Raw genomic sequence first — 26,010 nt, 5'->3', positions numbered from 1 at the left:
TTTTTATTTTTTGCATGGACACAATCCAAAGAAACCATTTTTCTCTCTCTCCACTTCTCCATCTGCAGTATAATCTTCAGGTTACTGTAATAGTTAACTATGAGAAGGCAATGACTCAGCTTAGTTGGCACTGAGGCCTTTAAATAATAATGGGAAGATCGAATTTAGCTGGAGATTACATTCGAGGGACTTGGGGGTACTTGGCATTAAGGACTATGTGTTTATCATCTATCCACCTGTGTCTTATCCTTTGTCTCCACTATACACTCACAGCTCAAAACACTGTGGCTAATGGAGAATAGGCAGTCCACAGAATAAGTACAGAAAGGAATTTAGTGGGCTTGTTCGATCTCAGTTTCATGTGGTGTAATCATTCAAAAATATCTTACCCAGAGAGAGAAAGAAAACTTGCTACATGCCAGTATTAAACAAATTCATAGTGATAGGGTTCTGTGTGATCTAAACAGAAAAAATGGGAGCCTTTCAATGATTCAATAGGCATAAAGAGGGGAGCAGGCTGCAGAAAGATATCTAAGTTTTAGCGCATGCTAAGTGCCCACGGCCTTTACATTCTGGAACAAAATATAGAAACAATGGTTACCTGAGAACTGGGGCAGCTTGACTGTTCCTAAGATATAGGAAATAAGCTCCCCAAATATTATAATAATATTTCCATATCCAGGTAAGAATTGCCTATTTTCAAACAACACTAAACTTGTTATTGAACCTTATTTACTGGTTTACTGCTACTATACAAGAAGGGAAAGTAGGTAAAAGTGACATATAAAGAAATGGGTATGCATTTTCCAAAGTTACAACATCATGCAAATACAAACAAAAAATCATGGGTAAAAACATGAGCCACACAAATATATATTGAGCATATGCCATATAATTTTCTCATGAATGAGAGTACCAGCAGGGTGGTAAACTAGTTTAAAGAGGCCAAAGTTACTAAGAATAAGAACACTGAAATAAACTTGAAAGATAAAGACAAATCTGGTTAATGTCCTACAAGTCATTAAACTTTAAACATTATTTTTTCTCTTTTGCAGAGGGCAGAAATTATTTGCAACTGTCATTATTCTGCAAGTTAACATGTAATTTCACAGAACTTAGTCTCTAATCAATAGGAATGGTAAATCAAACAAAGGTATATTGTTCTATTAAATTAAATAATCCTTCAATGGTGACTTTCATGTTCCAATATGACATTAAAATGATACACAGTCATTCATGTATCTTATTTATAAGTGTCACATAATATTTCTTAGCTACATAGAGAGCAAACATGACAAGCAATTACAATTTCTTCACAATTTCACCAAAATAATATTAATAATTATAACAGATTACTATAAGCCATACAATATTCTAAGTATTATATGTTAACTATTTTATTCCTAACAGTGCTATGAGATAGGGAGTATCTTTATGGTTAAAGAAAAGTTAATTAACTCACTGAATTGTAACTTATTCATGGATACATGGAGCCAGAATTCAAATTAGCAGAACTAGCTTCAAAGTCTGTAATTTTAACCATTGCACTAAATTGTCTCTCACTAACTCTCCCTCTTTACATCCTGATTCCTCCTCAACTATTTTGGTGCCATAAGAGCATCTCCCTTCCCATCAGCACCTCCTAGAAGTGCCTCAAAGAGCAAGATAATAACACTAAGAACAATACTGATGATGATGATGATGATGATGATGATGATGATGATGATGATTCTGTTTAAAAACTGTCATTTCAAAAAGTAATATAAGGGGGCGCCTGGGTGGCTCAGTCGGTTAAGCATCCGACTTCGGCTCAGGTCATGATCTCAGGGTCCGTGAGTTCGAGCCCCGCGTCGGGCTCTGTGCTGACAGCTCAGAGCCTGGAGCCTGTTTCAGATTCTGTGTCTCCTTCTCTCTGACCCTCCCCCGTTCATGCTCTGTCTCTCTCTGTCTCAAAAATAAATAAACGTTAAAAAAAAATTTTTTTTAAAAAGTAATATAAGAATAAACAAAAGCATCTTAGAATGTAATTTTTAATTGATATGTAGTTGACCTTAACAATTTAAAGTTTGTCTTCACAGTATCAACGCAAGAGCCCTAGCACTTGCCCTCCAAACCAGATCATCACCCCTAAGCAACTCCAGCGTAGAAATTCTTGAACCCCGATTGCAGTATGCATTCAGTCTCCACTAAGACATAGGCAAGCCATGGTCCAAATTGACCAGTCACCCTGGAGTTTAAAAAATCCAGTTGTTCTTTTCTCTCCCAATTTTCTGCAGTGTTAAACTCTGTTGAACACTTTCTTCTTTAGAGTGCCTCCTACCTTGAACTTTGCGGCAGCCTTCATTACTCTTTTCCTTTGTCTCTTACCATTTACTGAACCCGACTTCTTCCCTTCTGCCTAGAGTTCACTACTCTGTTACATCTCTCATCTGTTCTTACCTAAGATGTTGAATTAGCTTCTTTTTCTCCCCATCTAATTCATTTTAAAATGTAATATTATAATGTAATATTTTTTGTAATATTTTTAATTCATTTGTAATGTTTTCAAATATTTTATTTTTAAATGTTTATTCATCTTAAGTGGGTTATTTCGTAAAACTTAAAACTTAGAATATATATTAATGTTATCAAGTATAACACTCAAATAACTTTCCATGATAGTGGTATGTAACTTAAAAATCAAACGTCTTCTTACTTACACTTAAGTACACTTCTACCTGCGCAATCCCTGAAATCCCTTCTACCTGTTGTTCCTTCATTGGTAAATTCTATTTTTTGAGGACAGTAAGAATTTTGTGTTTTAAATACATGTGTCCTTTATCATGTACTTACCACACATGTATGTATCCCTAAATATATATTGTTTGTTTTTGCTTGTTCTAGAGCTTCATAAAAATTGTATTAAATCATGGTTTTCAGTGGAGATCAAATAGCATTTTATTATTAATTTTTTTATTTTTTTATAAATTTAATGTTTGTTTACTTTTGAGAGAGAAACAAGAGTGTGAGTGGGGGAGGGGTAGAGAGAGGGGGACACAGAATCTGAAGTGGGCTCCAGGCTCTGGCTCTGAGCTACCAGTACAGAGCCTAATGTGGGGCTCAAACTCATGAACTGCAAGATCACGACCTGATCCTAAGTCGGATGCTTAACCAACTGAGCCACCCAGATGCCCCTATTATTTACTTTCCTTAAGTTAGGTGGTTAACTTCCCTAAATCCAAACGTGATTCAATCTATTTCCAGGTGAACATTCTTGAGTGATTTCCTCATTAGTAAGTATAAACTGTTAGCATACACTGGATTTATAATCTGGTGGCCACCTACTTTTCCAGTCCTGTTACCAGATTTCCCCATAACTCTGCTATTCTGCCATACTCGATACCTGCAGCTCCACCCCATTCCATGGAATTTCACCACCTTGTGCCCTCACACATCGTTCTCTTTCTACCCAAGTCTTTTACTTTTCCCATATGTGTTCACAAAATTTTAATCTAATTTTTAACCCTAAAATATAACAAGTAAAATGTTCCCTTAAATATCCCCAAGCCACCCTAAAAACTTTTACTAAGCTTTTATGTGACCTTGTCCTTGCATTGGTTATAGAACTTATTACATTTTATGTGTCTTATTTATTCCTAATCGTCATGAGACATTAATTTTTTAAAAGCTAGTAGCTATTGGTCTCCCTTACCTAAAACTTGAAAATATATTGTTTTGATTGAATGTTTGAATAAATGAATGAATAATAGAGTAAACTTATGAATGAGGAAAAAGGGAGAATAAAGTCTCACCCAATATTTGAGGAAAGGCAGAATGGAAACGGGGTTAGGATTTAGTGGCTGTCTTCACACTGAGTTTGAAATGACCAAGTTTCATCAAATAAGGTGGACAGAAACTTAAGAGAGATCAGTTGCATGGATTTGGAATACTGTAAAATAGTTTCAAAAATAATTATAAGCTTACATTAATTCGACTATACTGACCCTCAGTCCACATACAACAACATTTATATAGCAAATGCTTATTTGAAACATCTAAGGCATTGCTATGCAAGACTGAGATCCCCTGAACAGAACTCCATTACTGCACTCACATTGACGGATGGGGATTATAGGATTATATCTGCATTAATAGATTTCCCACAAGACACATGCATTGTAAACCATGTTGCAGACGATAGGGGTGACTTGACCTGCTGTGACTTTATTTATCAGATTTCTAGTGAAGTGTTTGATGATGTTTCTTTTTACTGAAGGAAGAAGTTTTTAATTGATTCCAAAGGAAATTATTGCAGTTGCAGCCCTGCTTTAGTTTTTTTACTGGCTAGATTTTCTTATGGAAAAGAAATATATGTCCCCTGTTATTTGGTCAGTAAGATCATTTACATTTTAACATACAGAAGCCTCATTATCTGCCAAGTTGGTGCTGAAACAGCATGAGGTGTTAATTGTTATGCAGAAATAGAGTTTATGAATATGCTAAAATGGGATGGGGTTAACATTTATGACTGCTTATGTATTTGTATATTAAATGTTCTTGTTTATTTCATGTGCAACCTTTACTTTATGAGGGCATACAGAGGAGAATTAATGTTTGTGAGGTATTTTGTGTCAGAGATAATATGTGAACAAACAGGTATGTTTGCTGACCTCTCTCTTTTTCTCCTAAGAATATTTGAGACTGAAAAATTCAGTGAATCAGAATCTTTTCATTCGCTGTTACCCTTTGTTCTGTGACCATGTTTAGTATAAAAAACCATATGTATATACATCTCCATAATGTAAAGAGCTCAAGACAGTCATAAATTTATGTAAAATCTAATATTTTCTAAGAACATATCAAAACAAACACAAATACCCTAGAAAACCCATTATGCCTTACATATTACTCATCAACTTAGCTTTCTTAATTGTTTTCAACCAAAGGAAAATTTCACATTACTTTTTTACCCCCTTTTCCATTTTTATATGTGCGAAGTAACATTGCCTAATCCTTCATGGTGACATTGCTTTAGGAATGTCAGTTTCATTATACCATTTCATTGAATACTGCCTGAATATCTTCTAAATTAACACTGTAAACCACAAAAGGGCTAATGCTTTATATCTTTACACATTTATTTACTTTCTTAATTTTCTGTTAAAATGGGTTAACCTGGGATTCACCTATTGTCTTCCAAAATTTAGAGATTGACAAGCTCACATACGTTTTCAATGGGTGGGAATTCTGGTAAAGAGAGTAAACGCTGTTTTTGTAACTCCATTCACAAAACTCTCCAAAATGGATGTAAACACACAGAATAAAGGAGAAAATTCACCTGCATTTGAGCTAGTGAATGATAATAACTCAATAATGTAAGCTCTGAAGAAAAAAAAAGGTTGCCAAATCAAGTAAACATTAGGCCCAATATAAAAGGGAGGCACCAAGTTGGCATACCTCTTCTTCAATTTATATCATCATGCAAGCAGGCAGGTTGTGTGGGGCGGTGGGTTCTACTCTGGAGAATATGAAAAGACATGGCTGAGGCATAAGAAAAATGAGGGTACCCCAATGATGTTTCATCAGCTAAATTAAAATGGTGGAAGAAGCAGAGATGAAAGAAACTTACTTACTTACTCACTTACTTACTTACTTATTTACTTATTTTTTTTATTTAATGGATCAGGTATAACCTAACTTATTGATTGATTGATTGATTGATTGATTGAACCAGGTATAACCTTATTTATTTATTTATTTATTTATTTATTTATTTATTTATTGGACCAGGTATAACCTTACTTACTTACTTATTGATTGATTGACTGATTGGACCAGATATAACCTAAACTTGAGGGTGGGGCAGGGACAAATAGAGAACAGAAATATCTGAGTCCATTGTTTTGGACAGAGGCTCTGAAGACTGCTTCAGGTTGCCCTGGCTTGCTCCTGCCCCCTGGGTTGAAGTCTCAGCACACTCTCCTGAACTTACTATTAGACCTTCCTCCAGAGCTGGCCCTGGCTGTGTGATATGGGATTCCATCTATCTGTAGAGAAAATTGGTGTCACTAAGGTACCCAAAAATGGATTTTTCTACCACCTGTCTTATTTATCTTTTCCACTCAAGCAACTTCACAGCTGAACAAAAAAACACAAATCAACAATCTAACCAATGCAGTTTAAAGTCCATGGATGGAATGCAGACTATGTCAGGTAAAAAAAAAAAAAAAAAAAAAAAAAAAAAAAAAGCAATCAGTTAAGGAAAGTTGACAGCATCTGTTGTGGACACATATCAGTCCCAGATACAAATGTTTCCTTTTGATAGTAATCATCATCATCATGTGTAACAACAAGCACAAATATTACAAATAAATGAAGGACATAAATATTCCACATAAAATACACGGATGCTCTGAAAGAGTAGTCTACATAGTATAGAAAAGGGAGTAAAATTTTCAGAGTTCTTTTCATTCAGCGTAACATTGAAGAGTAGAATAGCCAGCCTTCAGATACTTGCTACTCCTGGGGAAAAATGCCAAAATAGTCCACGATGGTCCAGAAGTTTGGTCTTTTCTTCTGATTTCGTGATCCAGAAACATACTACTGAGACACAGAAATTGTATTTCCAAAAATTCATAGAGGTACAAAATATTGCTCAGAATTTTGAAGAGTTTGTATGTTTGATTAAGGAGTATGTGAGAAGTAGTTTCTGAAAACAAGCTGGAAAATTAGTAGATGATCAACTCTGAAGGGATTCTGTTATCATAATAAAAAAAAACTTGAATATTTCTCCTATAATTGAATGGGAGACTTTGACAGCTTTTAGTTATAAGAATTCTACAAATTGCGGTACAAAGATGAGGGAAAGGAGAATGTAGTTTATAGATTACAGGAAGGGCACACTAGAAGGGAGAATTGCTCTAGGCCACTGCAATAATCTCTTTAGGAGATGGCTGTATTCAGACTCTTAGAAAGGAAGATTTTGGAAATGTTGTGGAGGCAGAAAGCACCTGATGAGATTAGACACTAAGTCCAGTTGAACCTGACCTTTAATTACATTGCATTGTTGTGGCTGACTCTAAACTATATTAGGTTTGTGGTTTCATGAAAGGAGTCCAGTTATCAAGAACATCTTCAATTAGCTGACATAAGCTGATCTTATAAGGATATCCTTTTGTGAAGTGCTAGCAAAGCAAAGAAGGCAAATAAATAAATAAATAAATAAATAAATAAATAAATAAATAAATAAAGTCATCTACTTTGCTGCTTCCTCATGCAACATTCAGTTTCATGGCCAGTCAAAAATAAACAGTGCATATAGAAATCCAGCTTATCTGAGACAAAATGCAAGTGGCATTTTCTGAGAAAATGTTTAAATATGTAATAAAAAAGATTAACCTTAATAATATAAACCAGATTTACAAATTACTTAGTAAATGAGTCAACCAATTAAAAATGTGGCAAAACATAAAAACCAAGGGACGTAGTACATAGCACTAAAGCCAAAATTTAGTGCTAATTAAGTAAAAGAAAATTAAAGTAAAAACATGCTATTTTACTTTTCTCCTATAAGGTTATCAAAAATAAACAGAATTTAACTCTAATAACAGTCATTATCAAGAAGGTGAGGTAAAATACAATATTTCTATCATTGTTAAGAATGTAAATTCTGAATTTGGCCATGCTGATCAAAATAGCAATTGTGGGATGTCCCACAATAAATTGATCCCAATTTTAGGATTCAGTGCTACAGAAATACAAGTATAAGTCCAGATGTATGGACAATAAAGTATACATCACATACCTTAGTAAAGTAAATCACTGAAATGACTAAACTATCTATAAGCCTCACATGTGAAGTCATGATGTTATACCAAAGGAAAAATAAAAATTTTGCAGAAAACTATATAGCAGACAAAAGGTTTTGCATATACATATATTTGTATGCCTTGATTTTATGGTGTGAATCCATACCTATACAGAAGGAGAAAGAGAGCACAGCAAAATTATACTGCAAACTTTTTAGTTCCTTTATGTTTGCTGTTAACTGTGTTCTGTATTTAGGTGCTTTCATGTTAGGTGCATAAATATTTATAATGGTTATACCTTCTTGTTGGATTACCCCCTGTTACAACTGTCATACCTTCTTGTTGGATTATTACATAGTGTGCTTCTTTGTCTTTTGTTACAGTTTTTGTTTTAAAGTCCATCTTGTCTGACATAACTATTGCTACTCCAGCTTTCTTTTGACATTCATTTGCATGATAGATGTTTCTTCATCCCCTCACTTTCAATCAATCTGCAGGTGTTTTTAGGTCTAAAATGAGTGTCTTGTAGGCAGCAGATAGATGGGTCTTGTTTTTTGTTTTGTTTTTTTTCCTTTTTTTTTCCTTTTTTATCCATTCTGTCTCCCTATGTATTTTAATCAGAGTATTTAGTATGTTTACATTCAAAGTAGTTATTGATAGATATGTCTTTATTGCCATTTTATTACCTGTTTTGTGATGATTTCTGAAGATTTTCTCTGATCCTTTCTTATCTTTCTTTCATGGTTTGCTGGTTTTCTTTAGTGACTGAGCCACCCAGCCACTCCCTGTCTTTCATTTGGAACAAATTCCTCAGTCTTCTCATTTTGTCTAAGTCTCTGTGTCTGCTTCTTGTGTTAGGAAAGTCAGCTATGTCACCTGTTCTAGAGGGTAATGGCATTATGAAGAAGAGGTTCTATAGTGCCCTGGAGTGTAATGCCCCCTGTTCCCCAGGACCTGGCGCTTGAGGAAGTGTCTCCACTGAATGCTACATGGGCTCTGTTGTTGGTTCCGGCCATTTTATCCTTCAGGCCAGTCTGCAGAGGCTTGCTTTGCCTGTTGTGGGCAGTGTTTGGTCCCTTACCCTTACCATTCAGGTGTTCTTGTGAAATGAGACCTTGTCATCACTGCTGCCAGAACCGAGGCCCTGCAAAACTCCTGGTTAGTAGATGTGATGTGAGAAGAAGTTTGGGCTGGTCCTCTGGCAGAGGGGGCCCACCTTGCTGGGACGGAGGCAATCATGACTGGGAAGTGTGGTTCTTCCAGAGCACCAGAGACAGGGCTTGGTATAAGCAAGTTAGGTTCCTGTAGGTGGCTCTGTGTTTATGCTGAGCAGCAGTGGAGGGGATTGGCACCTGCCTGTTGCTCTCTTCCTGCAAGGGTCTCTGTGAATGCTGCCTCTTTGGAACACATTTTGAGATGAGCAAATAACCTCCCCACCATGTACCCCAGACACTCTTTAGATTGCTCTTTCCATGCTTTATGTTTGCAGGCTATTTGCGCTATTTTCTGTCCTCCTGGACAATGCCTCTGGGCTCTACTTGAGACAAGCCTGCTGACCTATAGAACTCTAGGTTTTAAGACCCACTGGTTGCAAGAACTCATGAAATTCTTGCTTTCCAAGCCAATTGCTATGGCGATTCATTTTCCCTTGGTGAGGTCCCCTGTGTGCTAGTGATTCTCTTGCCCTTTTCTGTGACTTCACCTCCCTCCCTACCACAGCAGCAGCTGTCCGTTTCTCCTCCAAACCGTGTCTGATTTCCCATCTTCCTTGAAGTGGCCTCTTCTCTACCTTTAGGTGTAGAGTTTGTTTTGCCAGTCTTCAGGTTGATTTCTGGGGTATTTAGGATATTTTGATAGTTATTTAGTTCTGTTCATGGGATGAGGCCAGCCTAAGGTCTCCTATTCTATGGCTATCTTCCCCTCTGATAGATTTCTTTAAATATATTTTTAAACTTCATATGAAATTCTTTATCTGTGGTAGATTGGCCATTCACTACGTGGTTGCAAACATTGGAAATTTGTTAAATTTTGAAGGCCAAGGCCAGGCAACTTGCCATCCAGGCATCTTGTTACAGATGGTGAGGCAATGTTAAACATGACAATATTTTTTTCTAGTACAAAAAGTTTTCAGTGCAGTGGGATTTGCCAGACTATATGGAGACCACAAAGGAGGGGATTCTGGCCTAAGGAACTTAAGAAGGACTTCACAGTTAATTTAATACCTGATCTGAGGCTTGGGAAAAGAAAACCAGAACAATAAAAATGGGTAAAAGATATAGTAACATATTAATTAATGATAATTTCTGGATTTAATGCATTGCTTTTACTAGCTTCATAAAATGAATTTCATATACTCAGAGTTCTTTATAATGCAATTTTGTGCTTTAGCCTCATTACATAGTTGTATCTTAAAATAGAGACTTTTATACCATTAAAAAGATTCTCAATTTTTTTTCCAAGATACAAAATGTCATTCATGGAATGAATAGGAACATTTTTATGATCTATATAATTAATATTTGATAAATTATTGGGAAAACATTTTGATGTTTTCAGTAATGAGAAAAGATCTGGACTTTGAGATTTTTTTTAACTCTCCCCAGTAGAAAAACAACAATGACTGCAAAGTCTGAATATGTTCTGCTTTAATAATTATGTAATTTTTTATATATTTTGTGACCTTTATTTTCTTTACTGGAGGTATTTGCTGTTTAACCTCCCTTATGTTGTGATTTTGAAAGAAAATTCTTTGGAATAATATTATGTGAAATATTTTACAACTGGATTATATTTTCACTCAGGAAATATTATTTATGTGGATGTAGATCCACTTGGAATAAATTCTCTGTGCATCTCAAGGTGTGCTTATTCTGCACAAATTCTGCCATAAATTAAAGGCAGTTAAGATTTCCTCTGGGCTAAAATATGACAAATAAGCATCTAACTTACAGTTTTATTCCCCTTTCTTTTCTTGTCTTTCTTTGTCTCTCTCTTTTGAACATCCAATGAAATACTTTTAATATATAATTCTATTATATATCTATATAATATTACTTGTATATAATGTAAGTAAATAAAGAGTTGTCATAATTTAGTTGAAGCCACATGTGAGAACCAGGATTTACCTTAAATATAATGAGTACTTTTATCAATATGTATAATGTAAGTGTATTAATATTCAAGATTATTTTAAGCAATATTTTGAATTTATAGAGAATATATAGTCTAAAAAAGGACAAATACTCTATTTTAACACTGTAAAATGATAGGAAAATATTGCAGTCAAATCTACATTATTTGATCAATTTGGAAGAAATATTGGTAAATAGGAACTCACTTATTATATTGTTTGGCCCTTATTTACCAAAGGAAACAAAAACAGTATAAACCAACATCCCTTATAATTTTGGAAATTGATGTCTAAATCAGTACTAATTATTAATATGCGTTACTTTTGGTTACTGTGTAAGTGCATAAGATATATTTGTTGAAAATGTGTAATAACACATAAAATGTATATATTATATATTTCATTTTATCTGTCAACAAAGAATTTCTTTCTTTAGTGAGAGAGAAAGAGGCACAGGGAGAGAGAGAGAGAGAGAGAGAGACAGAGAGAGAGAGAGAGAGAGAATCTCAAGCAAGCTCCACGCTTAGCATGGAGCCTGATGTGGGGCTAGATCCCCCGACCCTGGGTTCATGACCTGAGCCAAAATCAAAAGTCAGGCACTCAACTGACTGAGCCAACCCAGGTGCCCCCAAGAATTTTTTTTTATTTCAGTGAAAGTGTTTTTCATATTTGTACTCAAATTCTTCCCATACATAACTATGTAATTGTTATACTTCCCAGTTTATAGAATTGACTGGAATATTGAATCAGGTCAAAGATAGAAAGCATAAATGCCTAACAAACAAATTCTTTTGTCAACTCTTCTCAAATACCATTTCTTCACCATATTCAGACATAAATGACAACACTAATAATTGATAATTACACTTTAACCTGCAGCTTCTCATTCTCCTGACTCTCTGAACATGTTTCTCAATGTCTTTCCTTGGCCACTCTCACCCTCCCCTGCCCTTGACCCCTAGGATTCTGGTCTTTCTTCTCTTCTCTTACTATTCTCTACTCTTTCAGTATATCCATGGTCTATGATTTCAATAATTATTCACAAACCACAACTCCTATCCTGAGACCTCACCTCCTATGCTGAAATCCCTTCAAATTTTCCACGTCTCCATTTTGTTTTATTATAATCTACCCTGCATCCTGCTAATATGATCTTTTTTATGTAAAAAGATGGGCATTCTGTGAATTGGTCTTCTATTCCCTATAGGATAAAGCCCTAACTCCTTACAAGGCACCCAAGCACTCTTTAACACTCCATTTCATTAAATCAGCATGTCTCTGGTTATATCCACTTCCTCTACCCTCTCCAAATTTTCCCAAAGAATCTGTATTATCTACATTGCAGCTAACTTTCTTACAACATTGTTAGTTCTGCACAATGAAGAATTGTCCATTTCCATCCATGATTTTCAGATGTCTAACCAAGCATTAATGTAAGTGGGACAGCTATTCAGAATTATCTGAAACCAAGAGTAAAATTTACATATAAACAAAATATTTTCAGTATTTTATATGAATTAAATATTCCCAAGGATTTTTTGAAGAATGCAATTACCATGTAAATAGAAGAAATAATGTAAATATCATCTGTTCAGAATATTACCATAGGTGTTTGCCACTTTGGAAATTTGCTATGCCAATGTCAACACTGCTCACAGTATTTTAATTGCCAGTATAGCACACTTATTTGTAGTTTTATGAGCGATCTCGAATTTTGTAAAATGATACAAATTTAATTTGTATTTAATTTAATACTTCAAAAGGTCAAATACTTTTAAAAATGAAGAGCTATCAGGTAAATATTCAAAATTGTGTTATAGAGCTTTGCCCACAAATATTAGCCATCAATGGGCCCATATAGCCAACTGTGTCAACTCTTTTGTTGTTGTTGTTGATCTGTTTGTTTGTTTAATGAGGTAAAGATTATATCAATGCTTTATGAAGAAATATATGCTAGAGATTACAAAGATAATCTAAACTTCTGAGATTTAAGGGAAAGTTTAAAGATCATTGATAGTATTATTGATGTGAAAATAAATGTTTAAATCAGAGCAATAACCTCATTTCTTGTAGCATTAGACAAACGATTTAAAAATGTGGTAATATGCTAATATTCTTACCAGCTGAGAAAGCTTGCTAATTTAACCTGAAATCCAAATGAAATATATATTTTTTAGTCCATCAAGAGTTTTAGTGTTTTAGGTAGACTTGATAAAATGGATCAAGGTGTCCAAAGTATGTGTAACCACTACAATCAAATGAATTTTCATTACAAATGAAGAAAGTATCATGTATAAAAATCAAGATAGAAATTTTACCTTTTTGTTAGCTTTCTATTTCAGTGCCAAAAAGAATGAAAGAATAAGAAATACACCATATTTAAAAGGTTTTGTGGGGCGCCTGGGTGGCGCAGTCGGTTAAGCGTCCGACTTCAGCCAGGTCACGATCTCGCGGTCCGTGAGTTCGAGCCCCGCGTCGGGCTCTGGGCTGATGGCTCAGAGCCTGGAGCCTGTTTCCGATTCTGTGTCTCCCTCTCTCTCTGCCCCTCCCCCGTTCATGCTCTGTCTCTCTCTGTCCCAAAAATAAATAAATGTTGAAAAAAAAAAATTAAAAAAAAAGGTTTTGTATCCAAAATAAAGGCTATAAAATTATAATTCTAAGATCTTAGTTTTTTTCTCATTATTAAAAATGTATTAATTCCAGAAACTTAGAAAATCTAAAACTAAGCCTAAATAATCAAAGGAAACAACTCAAAATATCACTATAAGATGATTACTTTTAAATATTTCATTCTAATCCTGTTTCCCTGCATATTAATTTAAAAATACAGCCCTTGATCAGTTTGGTCTTCAAGGGGAAAAAAATAAAATAAATAAAATAAAATAAAATAAAATAAAATAAAATAAAATAAGATTTTTCTCACAAATGTCCCTGTAAATCTACTTTGTGAATTCCTTTTCCTTGACCCACTGAATAAAATAATAAACAGGAATTGCGGCTCTTCTGATGATTTTTAGCTGATAAAAGTTTCCCCAGGAATCGTGAGTCACAGAAATAGCTTCATTTCTATAATTAAAATGCCCAGTCTTGTTAAATACTTATTAGGTGAATCATGTGAAACCTTGGTGACTGCTTAATAAGTGGGAAGTTCTCCTGGGATGTTAAGAAGGAAAGAAAACACATAGTGTATTTACCTATTAAAAATTCACTATGTGAGGTCACTTTCCTGATCAAAATTCTTATGCCAGTTATTTTAGCTCCTTGGGAGACTTTGGTACACAGGGTTGATTTGGGGACATCAATTGATTAGTGTGACAATCATGTTAAATGAATCTCTGGGTTGCTGTGATTGCGTAAATTTGTTAAACTTGGTAAATTTATTTCAGTGTTCTACTCCTAACTATTTATCAGCTATTATTTTGGCAAGGAGATACCCGATATGTGATTAAGAACATGGACTTTGCAAGCAGAATGCCTGCATTTTTTAATATAATCACTTGGAAAACTGTTCAAGGCAAGAAGTCTTATTGTGACTCACTTTTCCCACCTATTAAAGGGAATGAATAATCATACTACCCACCTCACCAAGTTGAATATTAAATAATATATTCAGTATCTTAAGAATATAAAGCAGGAAATCCCAAGTTCATCATAGTTGCAATCATCTCAAATGACAGGAGTTAATCGGCAGGAATCTGATACTTTTGTGTAGGTTGGGCTAATTGAAATCAAAGGCTTGTTACTTTTCAACATAAAGGCTTGTGACGGAATGAAAATCAATAAATGTTTTAAAACAAATGATAGGGAGAAATCGTCATATCCAATTTTTAATATTAATAACTACATATGATATCTAACCAGCCCCAGAATTTGGCCAATTTATTCACATATTTATTTTTTAATGTTTATTTATTTTTGAGAGAAAAAGAGAGAAAGACAGAGTGGGGAAGGGGCAGAGAGAGAGAGGGAGACACAGAATCTGAAGCAGGCTCCAGGTTCTGAGCTGTCAGCACACAGCCTGATGTGGGGCTCGACCCCATGAACCCTGACATCATGACCTGAGCCGAAGTCAGATGCCTAGCCAACTGAGCTACTCAGGCTTCCCAGCCCAGCGTTTGGTCAATTTAGAACATAAACAGAAGAAAGATCACCCCCAAGTTACAGTGCATGGTGTTCTCCTTCACATGTATTTTTATTTTTTTTAATATTTTTTTTAACGTTTATTTATTTTTGAGACAGAGAGAGACAGAGCATGAACGGGGGAGGGTCAGAGAGAGAGGGAGACACAGAATCTGAAGCAGGCTCCAGGCTCTGAGCCATCAGCCCAGAGCCCGACGCGGGGCGCCAACTCACGGACCGCGAGATGGTGACATGAGTTGAAGTCGGACGCTTAACCGACTGAGCCACCCAGGCGCCCCTCACATGTATTTTTAAAAACCGAGTTAAAAATTAAAGGTTAGTGATGAAAATTTATGAAAATCAAAGAGCACTCCCATATTATCAGCACTGTTACTACAAGTAAGCACATGATCTGCACACCACACTTGAAAAATCAACCTTTAGATTCTATTCACGTTCTGCTGTATTAGGCAAGGCCATTGCTTGGAGTCTTCTGATGAACATTATATAAACTTGAAACCAAACGAACCCAAATATTGTTTTTGTGTATTTTATGTGGTTTAAAGGTATGAAACAAACTGAATTTACTCAACATAGAAAGAATGTAAGAAAAGTAATTTTAACTGTTCTCTCAATTTCTTTCTTCTGGATAACCATGAGGTAGTCAGTTTTATTTTCTCTAGTTATTTCAGTAAGGCATTTCATTATTGCAGAAACTATAGCTATGGGAGCTATCACAGAGAACAGAGTAACTACAAACCATCGGTGATAAGTCTTCCCCCCAAGTTAAATAAATTGTATTATGATAATTGATACAAATCCAATATAGTTCAGCAGCATTTTATTTAAGCCATACTGAGAGACAAAATAATTTAGAGATTAAGTGTGAGTTCCTGGAGCTAGAAATAAAACCCTGTGCAGCCCTTCTCAACCATACACAAGCTGTGTAAACTTCGAATATTTTACTCTCTGTGCTTGAGTTTCCTCAAAAGGTGAACATGGATGGCCAAAGAGGTTTCTACTCTTTAGAGCCATCTTGAGAATCAATGTGTAAACTCACAGCTACTTAATTTTGTATGGAGTTCTGTCCTTGTATGGTACCAGGACTGGTAGGAATAAGATTCATGGAGAATGATCTGAATTCAATTTAAAGCTTTTTGTAATGGTTGGTGTCAATTCCTTCAATTGGTAGAAAGTTCCTTCTGATGGGAAGAATGAGGAATGTTGGAGACTTAAGGATACTGAAGAGGGGTTTGCAAGATAGGAATCTAGCTGAAATACATATACATTCCTCTAATATTCAGATTCCATTATTCTTAAGGTGAGAACATTCCTAATGATTATTTCAGCTTTGTCTAATAATGCCCTGGTTGAGACTCATAAAATTTAAACGAGGTAACTTTGTAAAGGATTTTTCTGCTTTCATATTTCTCGACCTCAGCAAAGTTTCAACCTCTAACCTTAATGAATTTTTCTCATGAAATAATGAATATAGAATTATTGTCATAAATCTTTTATAGAGTCTCTTTTTAGTGTTCAATTTAAAAATAAAAAAAATATCTGTTTTACGTATCAATATAAAACCTCATAGCAGTTATATTTGCTTTATAAAAACTAAACTAAAAGTGATATTTCCAAATAATTTCCAGTATGCCTCCTTAAATATAGAGGGCATACAGTAAGCATTCTTTTTTTTTTTAAGTTTTTATTTAAATTCCAGTTAGTTGGGGCGCCTGGGTGGCGCAGTCGGTTAAGCGTCCGACTTCAGCCAGGTCACGATCTCGCGGTCCGGGAGTTCGAGCCCCGCGTCAGGCTTTGGGCTGATGGCTCAGAGCCTGGAGCCTGTTTCTGATTCTGTGTCTCCCTCTCTCTCTGCCCCTCCCCCGTTCATGCTCTGTCTCTCTCTGTCCCAAAAATAAATAAAAAACGTTAAAAAAAATTCCAGTTAGTTAACATAGAGTGGAATATTAGTTTCAGGCATATAGTATAGCGCTTCAATGCTTCCATACATCACTGAGTGTTCAGCACAGATATTAGTAAGCATTCCTTTAAATGTGCGTGAGAAATTTAAGAAATAATGTCATGATCATTGATACAAGTCCACTATGGTTCAGTTGAATGTTTCAATCTGTATTTTCTTTAATACTGTGTTTCTTGGATTTAGCTGCTCTATCCATTTTATTTCTCTCATGGTCTGTGTACTTTCATTTTTATTTACTCTCTATCCTTTGGAATTCTACATATATCCAATAATAAAATCTCAGGACTAAAATCCAAAGATTCATTTTAATATACTGACAAGTTCATTTTTTGAACTTTTGGTTAAAGTGATCACAATCATTCTTCTTTATAGGAATTATCTTTTTTAATGATCTCATTTGCTTCTGCCTTTTCCTTACCCTTATTTAAAATTTGAGTTCTCTTATGATTGTATTCAGTTTCTCAACAGGCTCCTCCCTCTACTTTGTAAGAGAGTCCAAACAAGTTTTTATTAAAAAAAAAAAAAAGGGGGGGAGAAGAAGAAGAAGAAAAAGAAGAAAGAAAGAAAGAAAGAAAGAAAGAAAGAAAGAAGAAAGAAAGAAAAGAAACATAACAAAAAAAATGTTAAACACCTAGCTTGTTCCAGGTTTGAGACAATTATCAAGGATTTAGTCAAGTAGATGAGTCTTATGCTGTAAAACTATGGTATCAAACTTTTTCTTTCCAGCACTATAGTTCTCCAAATAGTCTTCTGCTTCTGTTAGTACTAAATTGATTATCCAGACTCTGAATTCTTACAATCAAGCTTTTACACCCACCACTTGGCTGAAAGTCCTTTTTTTTTTAATGTTTATTAATAAGAGATAGAAAGAGAGAAGGAGAAAGAGAGTAGAGGAGGGGCAGAGAGAGAGGGAGACATAGAAACCAAAGCAGGCACCAGGCTCTGATCTGTCTGCACAGAGCCCAATGCAAGGCTTGAACTCAGGAACTGTGAGATCATGACCTGAATGCTTACCTAACTGAGCCACCCAGGCACCTCTGAAAGTGATCTTTAATGATACTAATGGAAAATCGATGGGCTTGTTCTGTTTTCATTCTCCTTCAACTTTCTGTATTTTTCAGTGTATGAATTCAACTGTCTTAAAGTTTTCTTTTGCTTGCTTTCTCTGTTTCATGAATATCTCCCTTTCTTCCTTTTCCTTAAATCAGCAATGTTGGCCAAACTATACAAGTTCTTTGACTCTCTACCAATTAAAATGACTCCAGATCCAATCTGCCCAAAACCTAACTTTTCATGAGCTTATATTTCTACATTTCTGCTAAATAGTATCCATATATTATACCTTATTATTTCAAAAGCAATGAATCTTGTAAAAACTCTTTGTACATTCATAGATGTTAAGTCTTTCTTGACCACATTAATTTCTGCCGAAGGTTCATCAATGTATTTGTCAACCAGACTGCAAATTGATGTTAAAATTTAGGTTGACATTCAGCCTCTTGCACCTAATCCCGCTCTGCTTAGACTACCTTTATTCTTTTGCTCTCCCCAGATATGCCATCTGTTTACCCTTGACCAGGATAGTCATTGTCCCCCAAGCATCTCATACATGTTTTTGTTTTTCAATTTTTCTATAACTCTTCATTATTATGTTTATTAGCTAACTCATTCCTGGAAGTTTATCTACCTACCCTAGTTCTTGATAATATAATCCCATCCCGAACAAAGTTAAGTACAAGGAGGAATGGTTTGAAGATACATAATTCTAGGTTTAAATTAACCACTTATCAAGGTTTGTATCCTTGGATAAGTCTCCTAATCTCTATGAGCCTCATTACTTATACACAGAAAATAACACCAAATAAGATAGTATGAGTAAAGTACCTGTCATAGTAAAATAAATATTAGTTACATTTATATTATGTATGTTACATTATTTATATAATATTATTTATATTACCCTTGACATTTTCTAATGACATGCATTTTTTCATGGGTGATATGGTAAGACCAATGAATGTCATGTTCCGGAGTCCTTTTTTGTACTGCCTTTGTCATAAAATTAGGTTCCTTTTCTCAAGGAAATTTTGTCAGTCATAATTTTGCCAGTCACACTGTATCATTGGATCAGGAATTCTCTAAGAGATTGGTGCTGAGAAGCCAAAGATGTAAACCTATGTCCAGAGTATGTATCTACTCCAAAAAATAATCCACTCTTCCACCAGATGGCTAGCTTGTCTTCTTCAAAGAATTGTGCCATATTAGGAATTATCAATAATATAATTAGATCAGCTTTGTTGAAGGGGAGTTCATATTTTCATACCCATATATAACTTCTATGCTTGCTACCATGGTCATCTTTTTGTGGGCCCATTGTAACACTGAGATGGCATAGAAAATAATATAGCTGATGTCCATGGTACAAGTTATACTGGGGACCTGATCATTGAGAGCCTCCTCTGTAATGAATGCTATTGCTGGGCACTTAAGAAAGATTTTTACTTTATGATCACTTGAGTATATCTATTGACATAAGGGTACTCCAGATCTCCTTGTCACTGATCTTTCTCTGTTGTTCCTTTCAGGCTTCTCAATAGCCAGTCAACTTCTGCTCGTGCTCAGAAGTTTATGTGTGACTTGGACTATTTCTCTCTTCCAACAAAGTAGGCATCTAAGTGAAATGTCCACAGATTTGCCTATTAAAAAATATACTTTCATCACTGTCCTGGCTAGCACTGATATACCATGCCATCCCTTTTCTAAACTAGGACTGAATTGTTTCATTTTCAATAAGTTTATTGTAAAAAAACCTTGGACCATACATACTAGTTGAGGAACAGGCATTCACTTATTAGTGCCTTTTAGACCTGCTCAAGCCTGGTTTAAATGCAATGCTTCCATTGTGAAATTGCACTGTACAATGGATTGTTTCTATGATTACTTCTCATTATTATCAAATGGATTTAATAATACCAAAACAATTTTCGTAGTCCCTGAATGTTCCATGGTAAAATCCTCAATCATCACTTGAGCCCAACAGTGTTCCAGGAGCTGTTTGCTCAAACAGAGAACAATTCTTGATTGCAGAGGGTAGTACTGAGAAGTTCAAACCATAATTTTACCACTGAGACTTGATAGATTCTCTTCCCAACTTCTTACCCACCATGGCTACTTCCAGAGCAAAATAATGTCTAGTCGCATTGTATAAATGGAGGAAAGCTTACAGAATAACTGGGCCTTACAAACACTAGACCCGTTAGAAACTGATAGCCTGCTGAACCAACCAACATATAGATTTGAATCGTATTCCTATGTGCTTTATAAAATTCAGAGGAACATGGGGCATCTGAGTGGCTCAGTTGGTTAAATGTCAGGCACTTGACTTTGGCTCAGGTCATGATTTCATGGTTCATGGGTTTGAGCCTTGCATTGGGTTCTGTGCTGGCAGCACAGAGCATGCTTGGGATTCCCCGTCTCCCTCTCTCTCTGACCCTCCCCTACTTGTGCTATTTCTGTCTCTTTCAAAGTAAATAAATAAATTTTAAAAATATTCAGAGGAACTTAATACATTTTGCGCCTTATTTTCACTGGTTAGATGAGTGAAGGACAATGACTTGCTATCTAGAGAAGTTCTCCTGCTACTCTAGACTGTAAGATTATTGTAAAGTCCACAGATGAAGCAGATCCTTGAAACCTCATGGGATTTAGCACTTGCCTTCCAGGATGCATGAGTCTTACTAGGTTATCCAAAATACGTTTCACTTACTAGCCACTAACCCCAATTAGGGCGCTGATATCATCAATAAAGTGGCTACCTGTGATGATGCTTTTTGGAATGTCAGGATAGGTAAGGTTTTTGTAGACTCTATTATGACAGAAAATAGTTCTATTATAACAGGAGTCCTGTGATTATGAAAATGTACTTCCACCTATGTTACGGAGAAACAAACTTCTTTTGTTCTTTCCTGATGATGAGAATTGAGAAGAAAGTATTTCTCGAATCAGTAGCTGGGTGATAATACCCCTTGGCATTATATACAGGAGGGTTGTGCCATACCAGGGAGCACTACCTAGGCCTGGTGCCAGGCCTGAGGGGATGCACTCCTCCTCCTTCCAGTCGTTCCTGAATCTGATTTATGTTTCCTTCCTCTGGCCAACACTAGGCACTCTTTGAAGATTAGATACAAAGTGCAAATTATGTAATTTTGGTGCTTCTGCATATGACTTCAATTCTCTACTATTAACATTTAAATCTAGCATTGTACAACATAAAGATGTAGAGTAAAATTCACCCTCGTAGTTTAAAATGTTAACTTTTCTTTATTTAGACTGACATTAAATAGCAAATAAAAAGCACCAAGACAAATCAAAAGGGCTAGAGTGGAAGAAAAGAAAAAGCTTTCTATGTACCTTTAACATCATTTTTTCATGCTCCTTGAAAAAGAGACTCTGCATTCACTTTGCATTGTGCCTCACAAATCATGTAGCCAGCCCTGCTTCCAGGACATTCTGATACATGCAAAAACTTGAGAACCAGTCTTCTAACACATCAGGGAATCAATGAGAGAGCTCTGCCAGCTGTTAGCATATCTTAATTACACGTTTATATCTAAGAAGATAATCACAGGAAAGGTCTATAGAACCATTGTACCCACACCGAGGCAAAATTTCATTTGCATGCAGCTTCTATAGGCCCCACTATACCCAAAAAAACATTATGGCATTTCAGTGTCACCACAAATCTCTTATCAGTCCTCAAATGTATCCCGTTTCTTTTTCTCAGTGCTCATCTATACTAGCAAAGGCTGCAGATCCATCGGGGGAAGGATCAGAGGGAAATTCTTTGTATATGCTGGTTGTGGTATGCTTCTCAAGGGCTCTCATTTCCCCCTTAAATTAGTAGATTCTGAATCTGTGGACTTGTTTTGATCTAGAAATTGTATGGACTAGCATTTGTCATTACAGTGGATAATATCCACTTTCATATCACCAGCTATCAAGTTTTCTAACTCCCCAAATGAAGCAATATCCTGAGTGAAAAGCCATCCATCTAACCTCAACATACTTGAAGATCAATTCCATAGATTCTCATGGATCAAAGAAAACTATGCCATTCAGGTCTTCCTACTCTTTATTTTTATTATATCCATCTTGCTTCTGATAATTAACTGCTGCCATCTAGATTCTTCCATGCTGGAATATCAGTAATTCCAGTGGCACTAAGCTCCAGGAAGATGATAGGGCCTCCCACTCCTAACTTCAGCCTTCTTAACATTATGGTTCCCTTTTCAGCATTATTCTTTGGGCCCTCCCAAGAGGGCATAAGAGTATAAAATGAAGGGATTTTCTGTTCTTTCACATAATCCATTTTAATATTTCCACCTCCTTCTGATTTCTGTTTTCTTCCTCAATAATATGCTAATACAGTTCTAGCATCACCAATTTATTTACAGTAGGGCATAATCATATACAGACTTCAGGGTAGCTTCCATTTTCACTACTAAAATCAACTCTTAGCCAGTATGTTGAATCCCAAATAATGAGTGAGTGGCCCACATAAGTAGTCTTATCTTTATTCCTACATTCCTCCATGTTGGCTTCATACCAAGATCATTTCCAAAACATATTCCTTCCTGCTTTTTTCATACCTTTAACCAGATCCTGTAATTGCTTTGCTGTGGATGTTACTTCTTCCTGCATCAGAGTTTTTACTTCTCTACCCAAATGGTACCAAGACTTGACTCTGGTTTTTAACCTAGAGGCAATGATAGTTGGTGAGGAAAGGAATTGAGATAAACCAAACACCTTTGGCGTTACTGTTTTTTGGTTATATTTGATAAGGTTTTTATTTACTATTTTTTTCTGTTTGTGTAGCAAAAGAGAAGGGACTGTTCTGCAATCTAGAGGGGAAGGGTTCAGAAAAATTAGGGTTCAGGATTTTCAGGCTTGCCTCTCCCTATATTTATCTCAATTGACAAGTTCCCATTCTTTCCCTGTCACTTATATGAGTCATTCTTCTTTGAAATAAGATTTTATCATCTATCTACAACTTACAACTGTAGGACCTTCCACACCTCACTTTAACCCTCATTAGTTTAATTTATTCATATGTAGACATTAGATATTATAATCTATATGTTTCATACCTTATTTACTAGCCTATGATAAGTTACAATTTCTCTCTCTCTCTCATTATCTAGTGTTAGAGACACCTATATCAAAATATTTCTCTAAATATAATTTTTTTGCTTTATTTTGTAGTCAATCCAGATATTACTATGAATTTAGTGGAATCCCATAAAAATTACTAGAACATTGATGGTAATACATACAGATGGCAATTCAACTAAAAGCATTACACATAGCTCCAAACTTGTAATATGACCAGTCATGTTGCAAATAATTTTTAAATCTGTGATAACAGTAAAGCTACAGTAAATATTTAAATTTACCATTGTGTATTAACAGCTTTAGGGCATATCAAGTGGATAAAATATGGTCTTTGATATAAAAAATGCTTGATAGAAAACTATATAACTTTTTTAATGTTTATTTAATTTTGAGAGAGAGAGAGAGAGAGAGAGAGAGAGAGAGAGAGAGAGAGAGAGAGAATGTGCACAAGCAGGGGAGTAGCAGAGAGAGAGATGGATAAAGAATCCTGAGAAGTCTCTGTGCTGTCAGCACAGAGCCGGAAGAGGCACTCTAACTCACGAACCACTGTGAGATCATGACCTGAGACAAAATCAAGAATCTGACAATTAACTGACTGAGCCACCCAAGAACCCCAAACACTATATAACTTTTTATATAAATTGTATTATATATATATATATATATATATATATATATATATATATATATATATAATTTTAACAAGACATTTTAAGTCAGTCTTTGTCGAGTAACAGCAAATGGAATCATGGGGAATCATATGAGGAGAACTTACCACTACCATAATGCCTTGCCTGATCCCACTCCTACCAGACCTCTTACCCCTCACTTCCCTTCCCCCCTGCCTTGGGATGCTATTATAAGACCTATTATAAGAGTAGTCACAGGATTAAGAGTTGTATTTATGGCTAGTGTCCTAATACATGGAAACTAGAGGGAATCAAAACAAAATAAAGATACTAAATACTAATTAAAAAAATATTGGATTGGTGGGAAACCTATATATATCAAGCAACCAGATGTCAAATTATTCCAAACTGAGAATAGTTGAGCCTTTATTCATATCCTCTGACAGTGAAAACAAGAGGTAAAACCTTGTGCTTGCTCCCCCCAAAAAACATTTTTTTCCATAAAGAATGGCACTGGGTAAGGGTCAGGTGGATTGGCACAGACAAGAGAATCTGTTCCACTGCCAAGATGCCTCTAGCAGAAGACTCCTGCTAATTTATGGAGTACTGAGTAGAGGAGAAAGTGAGGGGAAAGGGCTAGGAGTGCAAAGGTACAGAGTCAAGGTAGATTGAAGTGCCTCAGCTGAGTCTCCTGATCAGGAGACCTCTTAATGGGGGAGCCTAAGCTATGAATGCAGATACCTGTATGAGCATGGCCGGCCTTGGGGATGTGAGTCTTGACTACAACTTTCTTCAGAAACTGTAATGCCTTAGCTGTGTAACAAGTCTGGTATGGAAAGGAAGCTTTCCTTTATGAGTCCTGCCAGCCAAAGCCTTGCCATTGCCTATGATTGGGCCTAAAAAATCACATATAGATTTGTTCCTGGAGCTGGACTCCTCAATTCCATCTCTTGGTCCTTGAGGGCCTGAGCAAGAAGCATGGGCTACCCATCATGGGCTTGAATGAGCCAAAACTGAGAGGCTGTGACCAGAGCTGGTTAATCTAAGATAACAAACAACAAGGGGCATAATCAAAATCACCCCAAGTAGGACAGTAAGGTGTCTTTATTGGAAGATTGGAAGAGTGAATGTAGCCATGATTTCCAACTATTACCAAGGAAAAGGTGTGCCACATCCGTTAGGATCTATTCTAGATAGCCAGAAGCCCTATGGACTTTGTAATTGACTCTTTTACTTTATTAGTTTCATTGATCCATATACATGAGATGTTAGCAAAAACACAATAGGGTAAGGATGAGTATAGGGAGGAAAATCTGCTATGTTAAGGGAAAAAACAAAAACAAAACAAAAACAGCCTTGATGGTGGATGTGTGCTTTGTTTCAGATGTTCTGGTTACTCCCACCTGTCACAGGAATTTGTGGAATTTTAGAGACACATTTCACTACTGCTATGCCAGAGTTCAGTTTGCAGCAATGCTTTGAGTCAAGATACATAAGGTTGTGGCACTTGAGATACCAGAAAGATCCATAGACAAATATCCACTTGTGGTATGTAATGGAACAACAATCAAATGTTTATCTGTAGGATCAAGATGTTGTCATATACTCAATAGCCACTCAAATTCAGAGCAGTGGCCACTGCCTGGAACAGGTGTCTCTGTAAATTCAATGAGATGGAAGTCACATGGGGTACCCATAGGAGAAAGAGAAGAGAATTGAGACCCTCCCCCCTTCCACTCTTATATGTAGCACTCAGGCTGACGGTACTCATATACTATCAGTTCAGAACTGGAGGGAATCCTCCACATCAACAGTAAAATGAACAGTCTATCCTATCCATGATCAGGAATACCACATTTGATCCAAGCCTAAAGGTAGTCAACCCAAGTCTTCTGGCTAAGATCTTCTTAGGAAGAAAAGACAAATCTATTTTATATGCTGATATCCATCCCTTGGGGTTACCAAGAACACAGTGGCAGGGCCACCGTAAGGAACAATGTTTGAACTAGAGATCTCAAGTTGATAGCCATTCTTCTCAAGGTTTCTATAGGTAAAACTTCAAGCTCTACACCTGAAGGGAAAATGGAAAAGGAGATTGCTGTCTCTATCTCTCACATTTTATTTATTTATTTTTTTTTTAATTTTTTTTTTCAACGTTTATTTATTTTTGGGACAGAGAGAGACAGAGCATGA

General features: G+C 35.8%; 1 protein-coding gene across 2 annotated transcripts in view; it reads left to right on the top strand.

Annotated features, from left to right (window-relative positions):
• The window catches only part of KLHL1 (kelch like family member 1), a 360,871-nt gene that overhangs the window by 172,871 nt on the left and 161,990 nt on the right, over positions 1–26,010 (top strand). The gene's annotated exons all lie outside the window — the stretch shown is intronic.

The sequence above is a fragment of the Leopardus geoffroyi genome, chromosome A1 (genome assembly GCF_018350155.1).
Source record: "Leopardus geoffroyi isolate Oge1 chromosome A1, O.geoffroyi_Oge1_pat1.0, whole genome shotgun sequence".
In the NCBI taxonomy this organism is placed as follows: Eukaryota; Metazoa; Chordata; class Mammalia; order Carnivora; family Felidae; genus Leopardus; species Leopardus geoffroyi.
The sequence above is the reverse complement of the archived record's forward strand: the minus strand, read 5'-3'. Positions and strand labels throughout refer to the sequence as shown.